Genomic DNA, 21,000 nt, shown 5'->3' with positions numbered 1-21,000 from the left:
GTTATGTTTGCTCAAACAAACTTGGTCAATTCCTCTTCCATTTTATTCCCTAGCTTATTTATAAGAGACATTAGAGACAGGATATCATTTATGATGATGCCCCGTATGTGCAATGGGAGCATAAAAGCTGATTGTTCAAGTGTTAAGAGAGTCAGTCTGGAAGTCCTGAACAGCCAAAACCTACATATCTGAGCAGCTTTAAAGTGTTGGCATAAGTCTACAGGATAACAGAAGAAAGAAAAAGAAAAAAAAGCAATTGTAAAGGAGAGTGCTGAGAAGTGAAAGAAACTGCTAATTCTTCCTCCATCATGTCTATAATTTTCCTCTTCTGTTGCTTTTCCCTGCTTGCTTTACTCTTTCTATCCCTTCTCTTCCCTTCCTCACTCAATAGAAACTTCATGGGCTGTTTGCAAGCTTGTTGTATTTTGTTTCAGCCAACCATTTAGGGTCCATCTGTGTGAAAAGGAGCAAATGGATGTGTGAATGTCAGCCCACTCCATGTTTAAAGGCAGTACACCTTTGCTGCCAGTGGCCTGGAGAGTCTTAATCCAGCTTTGCATTTAGAGATCATCTAGCAATTCCTACTATTCAGCAAGAGTTCCTTGATTTTAATACTACAATTCTAGCACCACAACCACTACCTTCCCTTCCCAAGGCAGCAGTTGGCCTCGTGTTTTGACCACAAAACCAGTCAAGGGAGAAAAACAAAGCTGTAGAGCTAGAGTGACCAATCCCACACATCAGTGAGAGCAGTAATACTGAATAGCAGATGCAGCCAATAAACACTGTTCACACAGATTGAAATTTGTTCTTGTGATACATCCAATCCATAATGAATAGCAAACAAATTAATGAGCTCCAAGGTCTATTTACAAAGGACAAACAAAATGAGAAGGCTGAAACTGATCATATTAATTATTTGCAGCTAGGAGTTTCACTACATTTAGCACTGAATGATTTGAAAAGAGCTCACAACAAATGCACAAATCTCTGCTTTAAGTCAAAGCCTGAAGGAACTTGAACAAGCCCTGAACTACATCTTAACCAAAATGTCCTAACCACTGAGTCACCCAATATTCAGGGCTGTGTATCTCCAGTTAGCTTTTGTTTGTATGGGAGAAATATCAAAAGTTTCAGCTGAAAGAAGGAAAGGAAAATTTAAATTACATAAAAGAGCAACCTGTTTCAAATTCATTTTTTAAAATTAATTTTAAACTTCTTTGTACAGTGCTTTGAGATCTGTGGATAAGACATGCTGAGTAAGAGCAAGACATGATTATTAGTGAGTCCTGAGAGAAGAAAAAAAATCTCTATTAGGATTTTTTTATGGTGAGTCACACGACAGGCCTCCTATTCTGACTTTAAATTCTGGGCATTTCAACATGAGTGTTAAATGAAAAAACAATATGTTAATACGTTTAAAATAATACTATATATAATATAGTATTTCTTGTCTGAATCTTACTTTCTTATTACTTTCACATTAATTTATTGGTAGGAATTTATTAAGAAAAGACTGTGATCACAAGAAGAGATTCCCAAACACAGGTGCAATACTGATAGCACTGTTGTAATAAAACCAAAGGGCAGTCATTTCACTGATATATGACATGGTTAGAGTTAGCTGTGGAGGACTAAATGAAGTACCCTACCCTGCAGAGAACAGTGATTTCTGATCTACACATACGCCATTAAATAACATCTTGAAATAGCACTAACCATTTTTTCCCAGCTGCATACATAAATAATATAGAATGCTTACCTGTACGCTTCCTTATGATTTTCCCATGCTAGCCCAGATGATATAGACATAGCAGCAAACATGTTGAATTACTGGGCTCTGGTAGAAGTGCTTTGTGCAGGTTAAGATCCAGAGATGCTGCTTATACTCCAGAGACGAACCATCCTCACATGTCATGTAATATGCAGATTCACCTCTCCCACCACCCTAAATTGCTCTCTTAGTTCACTGGGGGGAAATCAATAATAAATCTGCTTGATTAGCCTCATAGAAAAGTTAAGGAGGGCATCACAAAACCCCCTTCAATTACAGGCATACTATGCCACTCAATTTAGTACATTAGGGGTAGCTCAGCTAGAACAGATGGAACCGATAAGCTTAGAGAGCTGTGAAAAGCGATCCTAAAAATCCACAGATCCTAGAAACAGTGTTGTCATTGTTTCTTCCCAATGCAGCTATACTACTCCTGGATCTAGATTAGCTCTCTCTAATGAGTACTTAATGGGGTAGGTAAACACTGGAAGAAGCTATCTGGGGAGGTGGAATCTCCTTGAGATATTGCCACATTGTCATCATATGAACCCCATTGACTCACTCATATCAGGTCAGCAGAATCTGAGGGATGGAAGATAGTAGACTGATGCCTACCCAAAAGCACCACACAGATAAAAGAGATTAGGAAGTATGGTTCCTAACTCTATAGACACGAAGTACTGTATAAAAAGTTACATCTTCAGAAAACACCAGGAGCCTTTACTTGGAGGCATAGGATGAGGTGAGGCAGGGGGAAGTTGAGTATGAAGATGGGGATAAGCCTATACTTGAAAATATTAAGATGGTGACTGAAAAATGGAGACTTGCTATAAGGTACACAGAATTGGCTAAACTGTGATCTAAGCTGTCTGGTTCATTGGCAATGTCATGTTTAATGGTATTACTGCACTTGAAGACTGGGAATTCTGCTGACTCTAAATTATGGGAGAGGTGCCAAGTGAAATTGTTAATCTACATAAACAATGTGAAAGCTACATTATTATTCTTAGAAAAAATCATAATAGGAAGACATGTTCAATCAGCTATAGCTCCAGAAGTGTTCCTTGCAGCTCTCCTGGTAGGATTTCACATCCAAAATTGTATTTTTACCAACAATTACACTAGGGCTTATACTTTATATTGTCATTTTTCCCTGTCACCTTAACATAAACCTATCAAAAGTATTTCAGTGTAGCATGTGTCTGTGCAAGTAATAGTCTGTCAGCTTCTAGCTTTAGGTACACTATGAATCATAAGCATAAAGAAAAAAAGATAAAAAAGAGCAAATACAGAAGGCACAGTGATAAATCTACCTGTTTCTCCCTAAGATAGCTATTAATTTCACTTCAAGCACTTAGATGAGTCAAATAGAACTATCGTCCATTACAGTGTTGGGAAACACAGCATTTTCAGACCAGCCAGCTTCATAGAAATGTGCTGCCTGTTTTTTATGTATATATATTCAAACTCCCTCACTCAATTAGACATCTAAAACACTAAGCGAAACTCAGCTCAAACAAGTTTGAGACTGTGCAAAAATACTGTATTTCCAATAAGCTTTGAACCCCAAATATAATTTAACTCAAATTCACCTATCTTGGCTCACTTTCTATAGCCTGATCCACATATTTATGGATCAAAGTCACAACATAGGCTGGGAAGTGTTCTCAGTGAGCTGGAAACCAATATAAACCAAATCCTGGCTGCATAAATTGACAAAAAGGTTAAATTGGCCTACTGTGTAATCAGAAATGGCTAGTGATTTCAGGTGTCTTCATTATGGGTACATGATACCAATCTAGATTATATACCAAGATCTAATCACTATATTAGATATGAGATAATCTAAACACGATCATCTCTGAAAATTTGGCCCTTTCAAAGAGTCTTAAGATAATACCTCAATTTTAAGATGCTTAAAATCATCAGTCATGTTTGAAAATGTTGCAACACGTTTTATCAAACAAGGTTGCAGGGAAAGCTTACTAAAATGAGAAGCTCATGTATAAAATATTCTTTCACTGATACTGTTTGATTCTTGATACAACAATAACCATATATTTTCAGGTAGCATTAACATGCTAAGGAATCCTGTCCATCACTGTTTGTGAATCACTAATGCATTCTTAATATCTGATAAACCAGAACCTTAGGGTGCAAAGTTCTATTAACATGCTAATGCATCTTGTCCCTGTTTGCTTTAGAATTAGAGAGTGTAGGTTGTTAGCCAATACAAAGCCATTTTTCATTTTGTAAGAGCCGTTAACAATGAGAAAAGAGATAGAGATGCTGTCTGCCAATCAACATTTCTTATCACCTAACAGCTAAATATAACAAAAAAAACCTGCTTGTAAAGCAATACAGGGAAAATTCAAACTACCATAGTACCTAACTAACTCTTTTTAGAGGCCCCATGAATTATTTGTATTTAGCACATGCATCCAGAAACCTGGCAGCTGGCTCTATATTCCATGGCCCAAACATCTCAATTGTGCTGAGTGCCTTATAACTTCAGTATGATGAATATAAAAAGGAGTGGTGATACACCTCAGTCCCAAATTCAGAACTTTCCTTGGCAAATGTAATTCCACCCACAGCATCTGTTTTGAATATAGTAACATAGCTCTTCAATTTTCTGGAAGATATAAAGGATTCTTCCTTTCCAGCCACGTGAAACTGAGTTACTCCTTGAAATGAGTAAAGTTATACTGGTTTAAAACCAAAATCAGTTATATTTACAATCAGGCCACTGATGAAGGAGGCAGCTGCACAGACCCTGTATTTTTTCCCATGTAAAATACTTTAAAAGATTGTCAACAGCTTGATCCACATACATAAATGGGAAGTCAAAGGAAGAGTAGAATAAAAAAGTCTGTACTGGCTTACAGATTTGGCTTAACATCTTTGTGAAGCCAAATAGGGCAACAGCAGCACTCTGCACCAGCTGCCATGTTAATTAAGGGTCATGATACCCTGTGAGTAGTTCTTGATGAGCACTGAAAAGCTGTCTGACTTTGGTAATGCATACAGCAAAGAGGTCAACACTTCTGGGGCCAGCGTGGCCCAGTTTCTTCCTGATGAGGGAAACTGTCCTTTAGTATACATCCTGTAGGCAAAGAGAGAGACCTGATATGCAGGAAGGATTAGAGAAGGATCAGTCCCTGATGCTGGATACCCACAAAGTAGCAAGGCCTTTTACCCAGCCTTACTTATCCTATGAACCCATTTGAAGAGCCAGCTGCAATCTTGTTTTGGAGTACGTAAGGAGTGCCTCGATGAAAATGTTTTGTATATTAAGGAAAGATTATAATATACTCTTCTCATGCGACACATCTCTGTAGTTCCACTTTTTAACAGAAAACCATTGGGCAATGTTTTTATGGCTTGAGGTATCAATTAGCATAGAGCAAAAAGTAGAAAGACACTTTCAGCCAAATCTACCCAGATGCAAAATTCCTTTTCATTTCTGTTTGAGACCCTCTTGTGAACAGTTTCTCAAGAACACTTGAGTACTGCAGTATTACCAGTAGTTTTATCATTCAGCTTTTCTTGGCTTGGAAACTAAAATCCAGAAATACCTGCCAAACATATATTTTGCACTTCTTATTTGTGGAATTTCTACTTTTCACAGAACTGTTGGATTACCTGAGTCATCAGATAAAAGAAACATGCACACATTATCTGCCTATGTTCACTTACACTGTTCAAGAAATGACCAATTATTTAAAAATGCACAGATTGGGTAAAATTAACAAACCAGTGAAATTTGTAATAAGCTAGTGGGTAATTCATAAACAGAAAAGGTGACATTGAAATCAATTATTCATTGGAAATTATTTGCTTAACTCAGTCAAATTTCTACTCCGCTCTAGAACGAAACCATTATGCATTCATTCTTGTTTGCATCCTAATTAGTTTTTGAACCTAGCTTAGCAATGCAATATGCCATTACATCATTTAGCTCGGTGTCCCTTAACAGAGTTCTGAAAGACAATTTGACATCTTGAGATCATGACAGCTGCTGCAATGGTATGATCCCAGTATATTGAGAGATAGCGAGAATAAAGAGAACTGGTAATGTACAGGATATAGGGGGAAGAAGTATCTGTCTCCTTTTAAACATGATAAAATAAGAAAATAGATTCTAAAATTTATGATCCACTCCCTGAACCTTATGAGTTATAAAATGACTAGGCAGAGCAGTACATAATCTCAGGTTTGCATTTGCTCCTTTCACAGATAAGTAACCAGCACAGACTCAAGCACACCTGACCTGTGTCATTAGACTGACAACATCTAATTAAAGTTAGAGTGCAGATGAAATTTTTCAACTTATTGTGTCAGTACAAAATCCCAAATCTTATATAAAAAAAATTTACATCTTACATATCCAAGTGACAGACACAAAATGAGAGTCAACAACAACAACCAGTATGACTAAAATGTAACAGAATATATACATAGTTTGTAAATCGGCACATATTCCTAGCCATCTGTCATACATCGCAAACTGCACACCTGACCTTCTGTACACAGGTTTTCTACAGTTGCCAGTTCTCACTGTCTTATCATGAATTTCAGAGACTTGGCACTTGTCCCAAGAGCCTTAAACCCCAGAGCTTTGCGATAATGTGGGAGGCTCAAGTGAGCGAAGAAGACATACCTTTTGTAGTTGAAGAGCAAACCTTGAAAATACGCATTTTTAAAAGAAGGTAAATAATAAAAAAACCCAGTGTATTGTTTTAAATATCACATTAATATCTTTTAAACCAAATGCTTGAACTGCAATGGCTCGAATCTGGAAGTGCCAGGAGTTTCTGAAGTGTAGCTCTGGGACTCTGAAACAATGCTAGAGCCCTGTCTCATCTCACTGCCAAACATCTTTTCCACCCATGCTACAGAGCTATACTTTCTAACAGCTTCAAGACAGAACAAGTTATGCATGCATGCTGTGCTGCATCATGCTTCTAAATTAAATTATATCTAATTTTATAAATGGATGACAGGGAAAATATAGTCTATGAAGCACATGCAAGACCTAGTCCTTCAGTCATCCAAACCAGGGACCCAGCCATGGTCAGCAATAAATCCCCTCTAAGCCCTGACCTTGGATTTCCTTCCACGGAAACCAGCGCAGAAGGAAGGAATGATGCACACCTACACCTCACCCCAGCTCAGAGTCAACATGCAACTGGGGCACCTACCCAGACAAGGGAAGTGGAGGTTTCTCCAGAAACTCATGGTTTGGAAATACCTTACTGAGGCCATAGAGTCTTAAGGCTTGATGCTGTGTTGAAGTCTGTGGTGAGGAATCTAAAGTTTGACCTTCCCTGTTTAATATCTGACTGCATACATATATATATTGATGCAGATAGATACACACACAAACAAAATCTAAAACAAAGATATCTTTTTTCTTGTCTTCTTCATATTACCTGTAGATTTCATATGAATCCCACACCAAAATAAGTATTCTCACCTGTGAAATGATACTGCATTGTTCTAAATTATTGCTGTTTTTCTATACTTATTCCTTTCTAGAGTTAAACGTCTCATTTAGATGGGATTTTATCATTTTTCTTGTCTGTTTCTTAGTATGTGAATTTTTATCACTAACAGTTAAATTGCAGAACATTTCATGTTTTCAATGAAGATTTAAGCCCTCATTAGCCTAATTAGATTTTTTTCTCAAAATAGTAATTTCAAATAAATTAAGGTACTTTGTTCATTAATTCATTATGCAATCAACTTATTTTCATATTTTGCACACATCCTGAGGAAAGATTAACAAGCACATACCACACATACACTAGGGTGGAGGGAGAACATTCCTAGTCCAATTTAGTATACTGAAATATTAATACAAATAAAGCAGGAATGGTTGCAAGACTTTTTCAGTAAAGTATTATAATGTTGTCTGAGTGACTAAGAAGTGATTTCACAATCCAGCCAGAGGATAAGGCACTCAAAGTCCGGGGAAATGGACTTGAAGTCTTTCTTACATCAACAATACTGTTATTTACCTTTTAACTCCAATTTTTGTGATATAGTTTTGTTCAACCTTCTAATATTATTACATTGTTTCTAGTAAAAGATGAAAATCTTTGCATTTTCAAAGACTCTTTCTTTCCAAAACACATTTAATTGCTGCAACCATGGTTTCTGTTTTATTCCTTCAGTATTCTCCTGTGGTATTGATGATACTATCATAAGATGTTATGATAGTTTAAGTTTAAATATTCAATAACTTTGCTTTCAGCAGCCACAGTAAGGAAGTTGTTTCTAATAGGACACATGAAGTAGAAATTTTTTATCAATTCACTGGTTTCAGACCCAGTCTCTGAAAAGCAAACTCATAAAAGCAGGGCTAGAGAAGTCAGACCAGAAGTTAATTACCCATTCATCTTCCAGTTAGGAATTGAAATAACAGGAAATAGTGGTTGGGTTGTAGCTGTCATATTCAAAGGATACAAGCCAGACAAGTTTTGTAGGCAAAGGTAGTATCTTCTATCAGATCAATGGAACTTCTGAAGTAAGGGCTGATCCTGTCAACTATTAGGAATTAAAGGAAGAAGACAACTGAACTATAAGATGCTTAGCAATTTTTTATTTTTCCTGTTGATTATAGAATTTGATAATTGTATACTTTATATATTGTAAAATAGTCTAACTGCATATTCATGCTGAGACTTTGATCAGATTCCCAGATGCCTCTGAGCTCCTGATCTGAAATGCTAATCTATGCTTAAAAAAACATTTCATTTGAAGGAAAGGATCTAATTTAAGCACCAGTGATCATGATTGAGGCTAAAATAATTCAGTTTATGGTAAAAGAAGACTCAAATTCCTTTTTTTTGAGGGTTAAACTTTCAGTAAACTACTGTCTTCCAAGGTTTACTGAAAAGCTGATTCTGAATTGTCCTCTCTGCCTAATAACACGTCCCCTCTGAAGTTTAATTCTTTAGACTTAAGCTTTGATAAGGAAATACCAGACACAGTTTCACTTTCATCTACTAAAGGCTTTCATCTTCTCTCCTGTTCTAATTGTCCCTGGCTAGGGTGGAATTCATTCCTATTTCAAGTAATGCATTTGCAGTCATAAGGTTAAACACTCTTCACATTAAGATATGTGTGGAATCCCCTTCAAAAATAACTGTTCTCAGCCATCATGCATGGGGGAGAAGGAAAACTTGGTAAAACAAAATATTTTTTTTCCTTACTTTCCTCTTTCATGTATGACATTATTAGTGCTATGCTTGTAGAAGCTACTTTAAGCCTTTCTCATCTCTTGACACTTGCTGTGAGAGATCACAAGGTTCTGAATTCATCTAGGCACCAGTTGGATTAAGCGGCCATTAACTGGCCAGGTATAATTGAATTTTTCACATAAATGTGCAGAATACAATATCTAAATGAACTGACAAACAGCAGAAAGAAAACTGGAGACAAGAAGCTTAGGGTTTGTTTCCAGTGCTGTGAACAAAACCATAGGCACGAGATGATATACAGCCCACTGGCTTGAGAGGATGCAGGGAATATTCTTTCTATAACTGCCAAAAGAAGGGCATTTATAGTTATAAATGTCTCTGAACTAGCTCGTAACTGTAAAAAAGAGAGGGCAGGCATTTTCAGTGTGCCCAAAACTAAAATTGTCATGGACTTCAGTGTCCATTAATAAACAAGGGCAAGATATCTCACATATTCTCAGAACTAAATAATACCTTTTATTCTTAGGTTCTCAGACTCAAAGGTCTTCCACTGAAACGTCTAGCAATTGTTTTTTATTCTGGCTCTAGAAAGAAAGAGCAAGTCACCCTGGACCAGTGTAAATTCCTTTTCTTGTCAAAGTTGGTTTTCTACTATTTTAAGATTTATTGTTGGCATGAAGAAAGGACAGGAAGAAATCTAGAGAAGTTTTCTAAAGAGAAACATGGTGCCAAAGAATGCAAAAACAAGTACCAGCAAATACCATCTTGCTCATTCTCATGTCTCCCACTGTAATATTTATTTGTTCTTCTGTTCATCTGCTCAAGAAATACTGCTGCACCCAGCCCACACTCTTTGTCCTTACTTGCATAAATAACATGTAGTTACCGATTTGAATAGGACTTGCTGGTTGAAGCTCATTCAGTGTGTCTTGAAGTTAAATGAAGATTTCCATTGACAGTGGTAGGCACTGGATTGGCATCATCATAGAGAAGAAAGAAGACATGTTTCATACTAATTAATGTAATACCTGACAATTAAGGTAACCAGAACTTGGACTGTTTGGAAGTCCTGTGCAATTTTCTTCAGTTAGAAGGGTTGGCTGTGGCTAACCTAGAGGGACAAGTGGCCTGCAGAGCTGAAGACAGAGAACTAAGAAAAGCAAAAATTGCCATGGCTGATGAAAATATGCAGGATAAAAATAGACAACTACTGGAGAGAAACATGTTCTTGCTTCTCAGTGGATTTTAAAACCCCAAGAAATGACACACTTATTCACTGCTGCAGAAATTATGTGCATGCTCATGGAAAGTAATGATAGCCCCTGTATTTGAAATATGAGATTTTTGCAATAAAAGTTACTTCTTATAAGTAATTCTTACAGTATCAAAAAAAATGTTTTTCTCCATAAACTACTACAAACTATGGGAACACGCTTTATAATACAATATGTCTTAATTTTTTTTCTGCTGAAGCGCCTGCTTTTTTCCAAGAAAACACGTTAATCAACCATAGTGCCTTTTCAGACTAATCAACCACAGTAACTGAAGAAGTAACCATGCTGCTCAACATAGTGCATTCATACATATTGTCTGATATTTGTTCCTTAAAAGGGAATGTTTTTAACTAAAAAAATTAACAGATTTTTCTAAGTTATTTCTTTTCATTTATTTATACAGTATTTTTCCTCTATACAAAACAAGAAATGAGCCACTACTAGCAGGTAAACAGATATGATAGTCTATGAAAGGACTGCCCCACTGCCAATTAAATAGGGGAAATTATTATGAAGCAACAAAATATTTAAAAATATATTTGTTTGTATTATATATCTCACTTCAAGGGGCTGAAGGAAGGAGAGAATAGGAAACTGCTTAGGCAATTTCCTGCTCTTTAGCTTTCAATGCAATACATGTTTCTTCCTGTAAAAGGGCAACTGTCTGGGACTATAGTGTAGATACCATATTCACTGACTTTAAGGGGGCTTTTGATATGGTTTTGCATGATACAAGGCAGCAAGATATAAATGGAATTACTGAGAGACACATGCAAAGCAATAGTTGTCAACAGAGTATTCTCAAACCAGAAAGACTCAAGAGCAGCTGTCTTTTCTGGGTTTGGAAAGCCAAGTATATTGTCAGTAACAAGTTGGATGAAACTGAGTGTATGTTTAGAAGATGGCATCAAAAAGGAGGTTCTATGCACACATGAAAGTCCAGGGCTGCAGTTAAGGACAATTGTGAAAAACTGAAGAAATACAGGAAAAAGAAACACACAATTCAGTAAAGATAAGTCAAAGATGGGCAGTTCTGTAGAACAAGATCTGGGTTATGACTTCATGTTGGGATGCACAAACAAGTATTCTGTCAGTATGTTATGAAAAATAATGTTTCCAGTCTTCAGGCTCCAGCAAAAGAATTCTGTTTAACTGTTACCACTGCCCCCAAGAAAGATGTAAACAACTAGACAGAGCCCAGAAGAGTTCAAGGAGTTAATGATCAGAAGACTAGGACACTTAGACTGTTAGGAAAGAAATTATAGGATAACTTCTTTAGTTTAGAGAAGGAAAAACTAAAAAGTAATGCAATATGTCCACGTATGTAAAAGACACATGCAGAAAACTTCCCAAATTAAGGGATTGAAACCTTCTCTTTATCTGGTCTAGATTAGCAATAAAGAGCAAAAGTTCCAGCAAATTTAATTATTATGATAATCTTCCTAGTTGATAAGGATAGCAAAATGCTAGAATAGATTGCTTAGGGGAAACTGTGCAATCTCTATAGGTGAAGCCTTTTTAAAGAATAAAAACCTATTCCTGTATCACACAGGGTCTGCAAACCATTGGTTATATGGACCATCTTTAGTTACATGTGTGTACAGAGCCTAACAAAGAGAAGCCTCATTTGCAGACAAAATCACAGCTGCTCTTTCAATAAAAATAACACTGATGGATGACAAGGCTAAAATAAAGCACATGACTAGGAAGGGTGTATGAGCTGAATAGCAGACATCTGCTGACAGTTTAGTCTAATGGTAAGTGATTTCACATCTCCAGGTGATGTGGAATCACCTGTGTCTCTCCAGTAGTTCATGGATTAAATGGATTATATGCCTCTCCAATTGTTTCTGGATTACAACAAGAAAAGCCCATTTGGGGAATTCAGCAACATATGTCAGTGAGAGAAAGTAAGTTTTCTGTTCTTTTTCTGAGGTGACACAAACCCAGAAGTCCATTTCATCCTTTCTTCAGATAGACTTAGGATTTACATCCATCAACAAGCATTCCCTTTTTACATTCTAGCTTGAATCAACCTATCTTCTTTACACATCTTTTCAGGTAATAAAAAAATACTGTTATGATCAAAGCTGAATATGTTCCAAGGGCCATCTTATAAAAGAGATGCATTTACTGCCTCTTCATAGAACTTCTGTTCTCCAGCTGATGTGATCAGTACTTAAGTATAACAGGTTTTAAATAATTGTTTTTCTCAATAAAGAGATACTTTTAGGGAAGCAAGCTTTTTCAAAAGTCCATCCAATGTAATCTTTTCTTTAAGCCGAAAGGAAAATGGTAGGCGAATGCATAGTCTACTAATCTGCTAGTTAGATCTCAAAAATTTGAGCTGTTCTCTGTCCAACCACTACTTCCTTCCTCCTCAAAAAACAAGTCCTAAGTTTGGGATCTTTCCCATTCGTTTCCTTCTCCGTTTGTTCATCTGCTCCTCTAACTGCACAATACATTGGGTCACCTGAATTATGAGATGCTACTTTTACAATAAAACATTCAGGTTGTAATTTGATACATTGGATTTAGTCATATAAACCAAGGCAAGCCATGCTTCCAAAAGACATGCTGTAGTCGAATGAGAAGACACTGGGTTGAATGCTGGAATTATTAGGAGAAATGCTGACATCTACTTCACAGAAACAGTCAGAGCAACTAATTATAAAAGTCCCTCCTGGTCTCTCCCTGTTAATTTTTTTGAGCAGCTGTTACACTCATGACCCCAGCTGTTATATCCCAGAAGCCGAGTCAGAACCAGTCAGAACCAGGTTTTGACTTTATCTTTCTTTTTATAGCAGCATTGTCTTTTCTACCATTGACTGCTTTATGAAATATGCTAAATGATTTTCTGGGCCATTGACTTCCCACTGCACAGGTCAGAGTGACATGCTGGTAGTTTAATACCACATGCAAATCTCGTTTCATTTTTTCTTCTACTAACCATCATACTACCATGTTGTGGAACATCATAAGGGGGCTCTAGTTTGGAAAGCTGCATGGCAGGAGGCAGTAAAAAATGTAAACTCTAAAACAAAATGTAAGCCAGCTCCACTTCTCTACATACACAAATAACTTATTTGATTCTTTATCCCATTACTTTTATAGTGTAGAATCACAGAATCATAAAAAGGTTTGGGTGGGAAGTGATCTTTAAAGGTCATCTAGTCCAACCTCCCTGCAATGAGCAGGGGCATCTTCAACTAGATCAGGTTGCTCAAAGCCCTGTCCAACCTGACCTTGAATGTTTCCAGGGATGGGGCATCTACCACCTCTCTGGGCAACCTGTTCTAGTGTTTCACCACCCTCATCTTAAAAAATTTATTCCTTGTATCTAGTCTGAACCTGTAAACCCAGGATGAATGACTTTCATGGAAAAAAAAATCTGCCCCAATTGGCTAATTAAATCAGAATTACATCCTTATTAGAAAAGATCATAGTATCTTTTTAGTTTGAGAAATCAGTGTCAATTTGCAGTTCCTAGAAATACAACTTGGCCTTCCTCTTTTTATTATGCTATTTATTATGAATCAGTAATGTTAATAGACTTTCCATTTCCTGAAAATGTTTTCTAGATTTTGAATCTCTGTCTTTTGTCACTAATGGACAGAACAAGATCCTCTTTTCAATATTCTTGTAGCAGAAACTTTGCTTTGCAGCAGTAATTCAGAGACAGTGAAAGCTGTAAGAAGACTACAGCTTGCATGTACATTGTGTTTCACAACTATCTCCACTCCCCCAAAATACCATCTATCTGCAGGTATTTTAAAATCCTAAAAGAAAACCTATAAGCCCATTCTGAAGACTGACTCTTCTGTTATCTTCTAAAAGTGAAAGCATGTGAAATGCAGGAACTTCTGAGAGAAAAAAAATAAGTATAAAAAAGATGAGAACATAAACTCCCAATACAACACACAAAATCAATATAAGACTAGTTCAGAAGCCAAGCACAGTTAGTGGTTCTATCACAGACTAAGAAACATTAATGAAAAAGAAGGCGTCTATAAATGAGATAAAGGAGGAATTTAGAGATAGTCAAAGATGTAGTCAGGATTACAAACCTTTGACCTAGATTTCCAAACATACCTAAAAGCTGGAAGTTTTCCATCAAGAGCAATAACAGTGAAGGGTCCTCAGAGTATTGTTCTTTAAGAGAATTTGAGATATGCTCCTCTGAGACAGGGGTGATACATTTAAAAAACATTGTGATTTAGCAATTGTTTAAAAAAAATAACCTGATGGTCATCTGTTTTGGACTGTAGCAAGAGAGAAAAAATAAATAGAAAATCGGTGACTCACTGTCAGGAATTGGATTACTTTTTTCTGAGTTGACAACTTGCAGGAACACACATGAATAACTCGTAGAATGGTTAAGGTAGCAAGGCAGAAGTAACAGTATGCATATCTCATTACAAACACAGTAAACATGAATAGACAATACTAACACTTCGGAAAGCTTAAGTAGAATTCCAAGTCTAAAAGACCAGACACGATTCACCTTTAGGAATATTTCCAGAGGGAATAATCTGAGCTCAAATCTCAAAATCCAACTGCTCCCATCCTTACATGTATGGTTGAGTGGAGCAGATATATTAAAACCCGAGCTTTAATAGGAATAGCAGCTAGTTGTATGGTTTTTTCTAGCTCTCTTTTCAGCTACTAAGACTAAATAGAAACCAGCTGTTGAACGAATATGTCATAGCAGCCAATTCTCCATCTATTGATTGCTAAAGACAGAACACACCTTCCTTCTTCTGGCCCAATGTCCTCTTATGGGAGATTTGACTACCTAAGGCAACAGGCTAGGTCTAGCCAAAGTTATTATCTGAAAACATCAAAGTGTTGAAAGTCTGATTAAAAAAAAAGGGAAACACACACCTCCACAAAGTCACTAATCTTCACAGTAAAAACATTTTAGCAAGGCACAAAAAGAACATTTACATGAAATAAATTGTATTTTAATGTATGAGCCAAGTCAATATTATTGCTCATTTTCCTTACTTTAAACAGAAACATAACTATGGGGTACTCTGCTCCCTGAGCTAGAAGGCAAGGACAAAGAGCAGAATATACCCCCCTTAATCCAGGAGGAAATAGTGACCTACTACGCTGTCTGGATACTCACAAATCTATGGGACCAGATGGGATCCATCCAAGAGTACTAAGGGAACTGGCAGAGGTGCTTGCCAAGCCACCCTCCATCATCTATCAGCAATCCTGGTCAACGGGGGAGGTCCCAGACAACTGGAGGCTTGCCCATTTACAAGGATCAGAGAGAGGATCTGGGGAACTACAGGCCCTTCAACTTGACCTTGGTACCAGGGAAGACTATGGAACAGTTCATCTTGAGACCGCTCACATGGCATGTGCAGGACACCCAGGGGATCAGGCCCAGCCAGCATGGGTTTAAGAAAGGCAGGTCCTGCTTGACCAACCTGATCTTCTATGACCAGGTGACCTGCCTAGTGGATGAATGAAAGGCTGTGGATGTTATCTACCTCGACTTCAGCAAGGCCTTGACACTCTCTCTCATGGCATACTCCTTGAGAAGCTGGCGTCTCACAGCTTAGACAAGTGTACTCTTCGCTGGGTGAAAAACTGTCTGGAATGGATGAGCCCAAAGGGTTGTGGTGAATGGAGTTAAATCCAGTTGGTGGCAGGTCACAAGTGGTGTTCCACAGTGCTCAGTATTGGGGCCGGTTCTGTTTAATATCTTTATCAATGATCTGGATGAGGGGATTAAGTGCAACCCTCTGTTGGATATTAGGAAAAATTTCTTTACTGAAAGGGTTGTCAGGTATTGGAAGAGGCTGCCCAGGGAAGTGGTTGAGTCACCATCCCTGGAGGTATTCAAAAAGCTTGTAGACAAGGCACTCCAGAACATGGTTTAGTGGGCATGGATGATGGTTGGACTTGATGATCTTGAACGTCTTTTCCAACCTAAATGGTTCTATGATTCTATGATTTGTATTGTACATAAGAGTTCAAGGAGAATTTTGTGCTGTTTAAAATACTTTCATTCCCTTTTTTATGTCAGCTGCACTTGGACCAAGAACTGAGAAAGGCAATGATAAAACATGTATAGTCTAGCACTAAATAGAACAAGTCTTATTAGATGATATTTTGTTGTTGAAAAAAAAGAATGTTAAGAGTAAAATAAATGGATTCTAGTGCACATGATTCTGATGACCTTTACAATATACTTTTGGTTCTGGAAGACAAGTATAAGATATTTTAGATAATATGAAAATTTCTCATTTACCTGGTTTGCATTAGTTAATGTTGTTTCAGGGCTCTTTACTAAAGAGTTTTTTGCTAGTGATGGAAATATGTTTATAACTATTAGCGGTATTGATCCAGTAGTTCAAAAAGCTCCTGCTTCCACCTACTTGAAAAAATAATAAAAAAATATATGCTGTTATTCTCATGACTGCTCTGTCAAAGTATGCATATCACACAGAGATTGTAGATTTTGCTACATACATAAACTTTCATGTACCCTCTTATACTAGTCCCTGTTTGGTAATAAAAAGTCACATAGAGCAGGGACTGTGTTCACAAGGGGAAGGTGAGGTTCAAGGAAGGAGTTAGACACCCTTCTGTTAACCCTGGACAAGCAAATCAACTTTTAGGAGAAAGCTGTAAGAAAAAGGGAGACTTTCTGTGCTTTTCATCAGAGGCCAGACATCAGCCTGGTTCAAGACATATCTAACAAGCTTCTCTTTTAGGCCTAGGACACAAAGGCTTGCTAGTAAATATGATCTTCTATGGTAGCCTTGGTGGTGGCCCTATTCCCGGGTAAATCACAATAGGGACTATATTAACTCTTTGCTTTCTGTGGATAGAGAAGTTGTATTGTCTCTCAGAGGGCAGGAAAGAAAACCTTTCCTCTTAGAAATTTCAAATATTTGCTAATAAACATTTCAGAGCAGTTATTAAGAAAAATACAACCACATTTGACTATCTTTTTGTGCTGAGAGACATCTTGTTTGTAACAACTAAAATCAGTCTCTTCTGTTTAATTCATGAAACAGCTTAAACAGCATTTGCCATCTGGACAGAAATTAGATCCCTATGGAAATGGCACATTATAACCTTAAATCATTATTTCTGTGCTATTTAAGGACAAAGTTGCCATACTTTTTGCCTCTAGTAACATTACTAGGATCATTAGAGTAGGTACAAAGACAACTTAAAAGTTTCTAAAGGACAATCACTATATGAACAATGCACAAGACACAATACAAGCAGAACACTGTCTTCTTGCATGCCAGCAAAGTTTTAAAAGATAGAATTTCATTGACAGTGAAAGAAATCAAATTGCATTTTCAACGATTGTAAAATTTCAACTACAGGAGTTTCCACTGATATTTTAAGACAGCAACTCAAAGTAGACTGTATTTGAGATGACTGCCCATTGTTTTTTTCTTTTTTTTTTTTACTCTAAATTTGACCTTGTAGTAGAGCTGTCCTTCAAACCTGTTGTAAGCTAATGCCAGACGCTGGCCTTATTGTCTCACCAAGCTCTAACTTATTTCACTAAGTTCTCAATTCGGCATGCATTTTCTCACAGTAAAATAACTCTGTCAAAGCCATTCCCACTAGAGTCCATGATCTGCCCTTGCTCAGATGAATATCTCAGCTTACAGGACAAAAGGCTTACTAATAAGTGTTTATACAAAAGGATCCCATGTCTCTATTGTCCATGACAAATAAAAATAATATGGCTGTATATAAACACATGTGTAAATGAAGCATGAAAATAATCCATCTTTTGCTTCTAAATTCAAATGGATTATACCATACACATGCTGTATTTACAGATGGATTACTGTAAATATCCTCATTACATGCCTCTAGCTATTGTTTCCTTTGTTAGAAGATAGAAATGTTAAACAATTCAGTGAGTTCAGAAATTAATAATTCAGAGAAGGGAAAAAAAGAAATCCTTCATAAATGCTTGTTCATTCCACTTACACTCAATCCAGCAAAAGCCATGATGAGCGCAGCTTCCTGCCCTTCCCTTGCACTGCCAGTTTTACCAAGTGGTGCATGGAAGGAGCAGAACCCAAGGTCACCATGGCCCATCCTCTCCAGGCACAACTGACATAGTGAGGAGGGGTGAGTTAGTGGGAGAATTGTAGACATAGGGTTGTTTAGGTTAGTGAGTAATATCGATCATCTCATTGTTATGGCAGTGTGAAAGCTAATCTTTACAATAGGAAATAAGATTTTTACAATCTAGGGTAGTGCAGACATATCTAAAATGTCTCCCAAAGCAAGTGCCTCAGGAGGAAGATTAGGTATTAAAAGGATTTAAAAACAAGTGCAGAGATGATCTGGAGAATTAAAAAACCCCTGCCAGTGTTTTTACAGAAAAGATGAAAATATCTGCGACAAATACAAAGGACAAAGCCAAAGAATCTGCCACAGGAGAAATGTGGTGGATCGAGTGGCCGAAAGACGCAAAAAGGGCTGAAAGCATCTTTCTGTCAAATTGCATGTGAATAAGGAAAATGTACAAGACTTACTAGAGAGGATTTGAAAAGAGATTGGGCCTGGGTAGATAGAAATACCTTGTTTATGTCCCAGCTCATAGTAGATGGCCTAGGAAGAATTCAGATACAGATGTTTTTTTGACCTTGTAGTGGAGTTCTGAAAATATTGGAGAGAAATTGGATGCCTGATATAGAAGTGGCGTGACAGAGAGTAATGAATGAATGAATATAAGATAATATAAACCATTTACTTTCCTTAATGTTTTGTTTCATAACACAGTGACCCCCTTCCCAAAGTCCATGATAGCTCAGTCTCTGGACTAAAGTGTTCTAAGTGCCTTCTTAGTCTTCCTCCTAAAATCATGCCTGATACTCACAAGGATTTAAAAGCTATATGGTACTTTTTCATCATGTTTTCAGTGATGGATGAAAGTATCTCCATTTTAGCAGCCTAAAAATCTTACATAACAATGTATTTAGGTTACAGTGAAAACAGCTACTTTCTATCTTTATAATAACTTACTAAAATTCTTTTGGACAATCCAGTGTTCTGTCCTTTTTCTGCAGGAATTGCACAACAGCTGACAAGACAGGAGAAGCTACTTTAAGGTTTAAATTTGATCATTTTTAATGCAATTAAAATTAAGTGACTATGAAAAAAACACATAGCAAATAATTTTTAGCCTAAACAAAGCAGGATTTTAATTTTTCCCCTCTGCTGACCACGTATAGAAAGGATTGCTGTGGAGCTACATTCATACTCTGGGTCTTCAGCAAGGCTTTTCACCCAATGCCTTAAAATATAAGGCATTTTGACTTGCTGTGGGATATAAACATTGAAGTCTCAGTATGCCATACTTAATTTCAGTATAATGCCTAATACTTTAGTGTTTTTCATATTATGTTTTCTTCCACTAGAAGAAAATGTTCTTATTTTGGGATTAGGTGAAACCTCATTGAAGGTGTAGGTAAGACAGTCACTTTTCACTTACCACAGAAGTAAGCAGTAGTTAAACTCCATTTTGGAGCAAAAGCTTTTGAGGCAGCAGGAACCACTGACTACAACACAGATACCACACAAGTTGTATGGGAGAACAGATATCTCTGGTGCAGGGTATGAATGCTGTTACATTGGTATTTGTTTGTGTCTGTGGCAAGAGCATCACTGATAATGTGTTCATGAAGAAAGCCATTAGAGGTTTTTGGCCACTGTGCTAAATGAAAAAAGGCTTGAACCTGGAAGTAAATTAGCTAACTACAACTGCATTCATCCCTGTCTATGGACATAATGAACATTATGAGGGGAACTACTGCAGAGTAGGAGAACCTGTGATGACCGAGTATTTCTGTGTAAAAGAAAAAAAAAGCAGTCAAGACTCCAAGTGGCCACTGACTTCTCTTATGTAAAAGGGCATACAGAATATGAAGCAAGGAGGTGCAAAAAGATTATGAACATCTAGCATCTGCAAGCAAAGTAGTGATAGAAATAAAAGCAGGTACAAGAAATAAGTAAAGGGCAAAACTTTCCACGCCCCATAGTTTTTTCATTTCTTCATCCCTTTCTAATCACACATTCCCCTCACTTTTGGTAGGAAGCTACCTTAATTATTTAAATAGTTTTCTGACTGAGGTTGAAAATGAGGAACATCAGTGTCAAACATAGAGCAGGCAGAAAGTCCCTCTCCCACAATGCAAATATATTCACTTTCTCACAAATATACTGTGCCTTAATTTTAAAAAAGGGAATGTTGAGAAGAACATTGGGGAAGTTATACTTCTGGCTATGGCAAGGCATAAATTTGTAATTCAAACAAGCGTACATATACATTAAATTTTGCACGTGCGATACATGTAATATGCATTTCTCATTTTGGTTGAGTAAACAATATTTTGTTTAAAACCTTTTTATCACAGAAATACAGAGCTAGCAGATTTCAGCTAAATAATAATCCAGAAAGAATCCAAACTATATCAAACTATTGATTATAATTTCCATGTTTTAGAATTCTTATTCATTTGTGTAACTATTTTCTTTCTTGCCACATCATCTTAATCAACTGTTGCTATAAAGATTTTTACTAATCTGTTAAATTTATTTAACACATAAATTTTTCTAAATGAATAAGTTTAAAACAGATCTATACTAACAGCTAATTGAAGCTTTTTAAGAATTTTAGCAAACCTGAATTTGTGTGCCTTAGTATTCTCTATCATTTATTTAATAGGCCAGAAAATAAAGG

The sequence above is a fragment of the Buteo buteo genome, chromosome 6 (genome assembly GCF_964188355.1).
Source record: "Buteo buteo chromosome 6, bButBut1.hap1.1, whole genome shotgun sequence".
Taxonomy (NCBI): domain Eukaryota; kingdom Metazoa; phylum Chordata; class Aves; order Accipitriformes; family Accipitridae; genus Buteo; species Buteo buteo.
Note: the sequence above shows the minus strand (reverse complement) of the source record.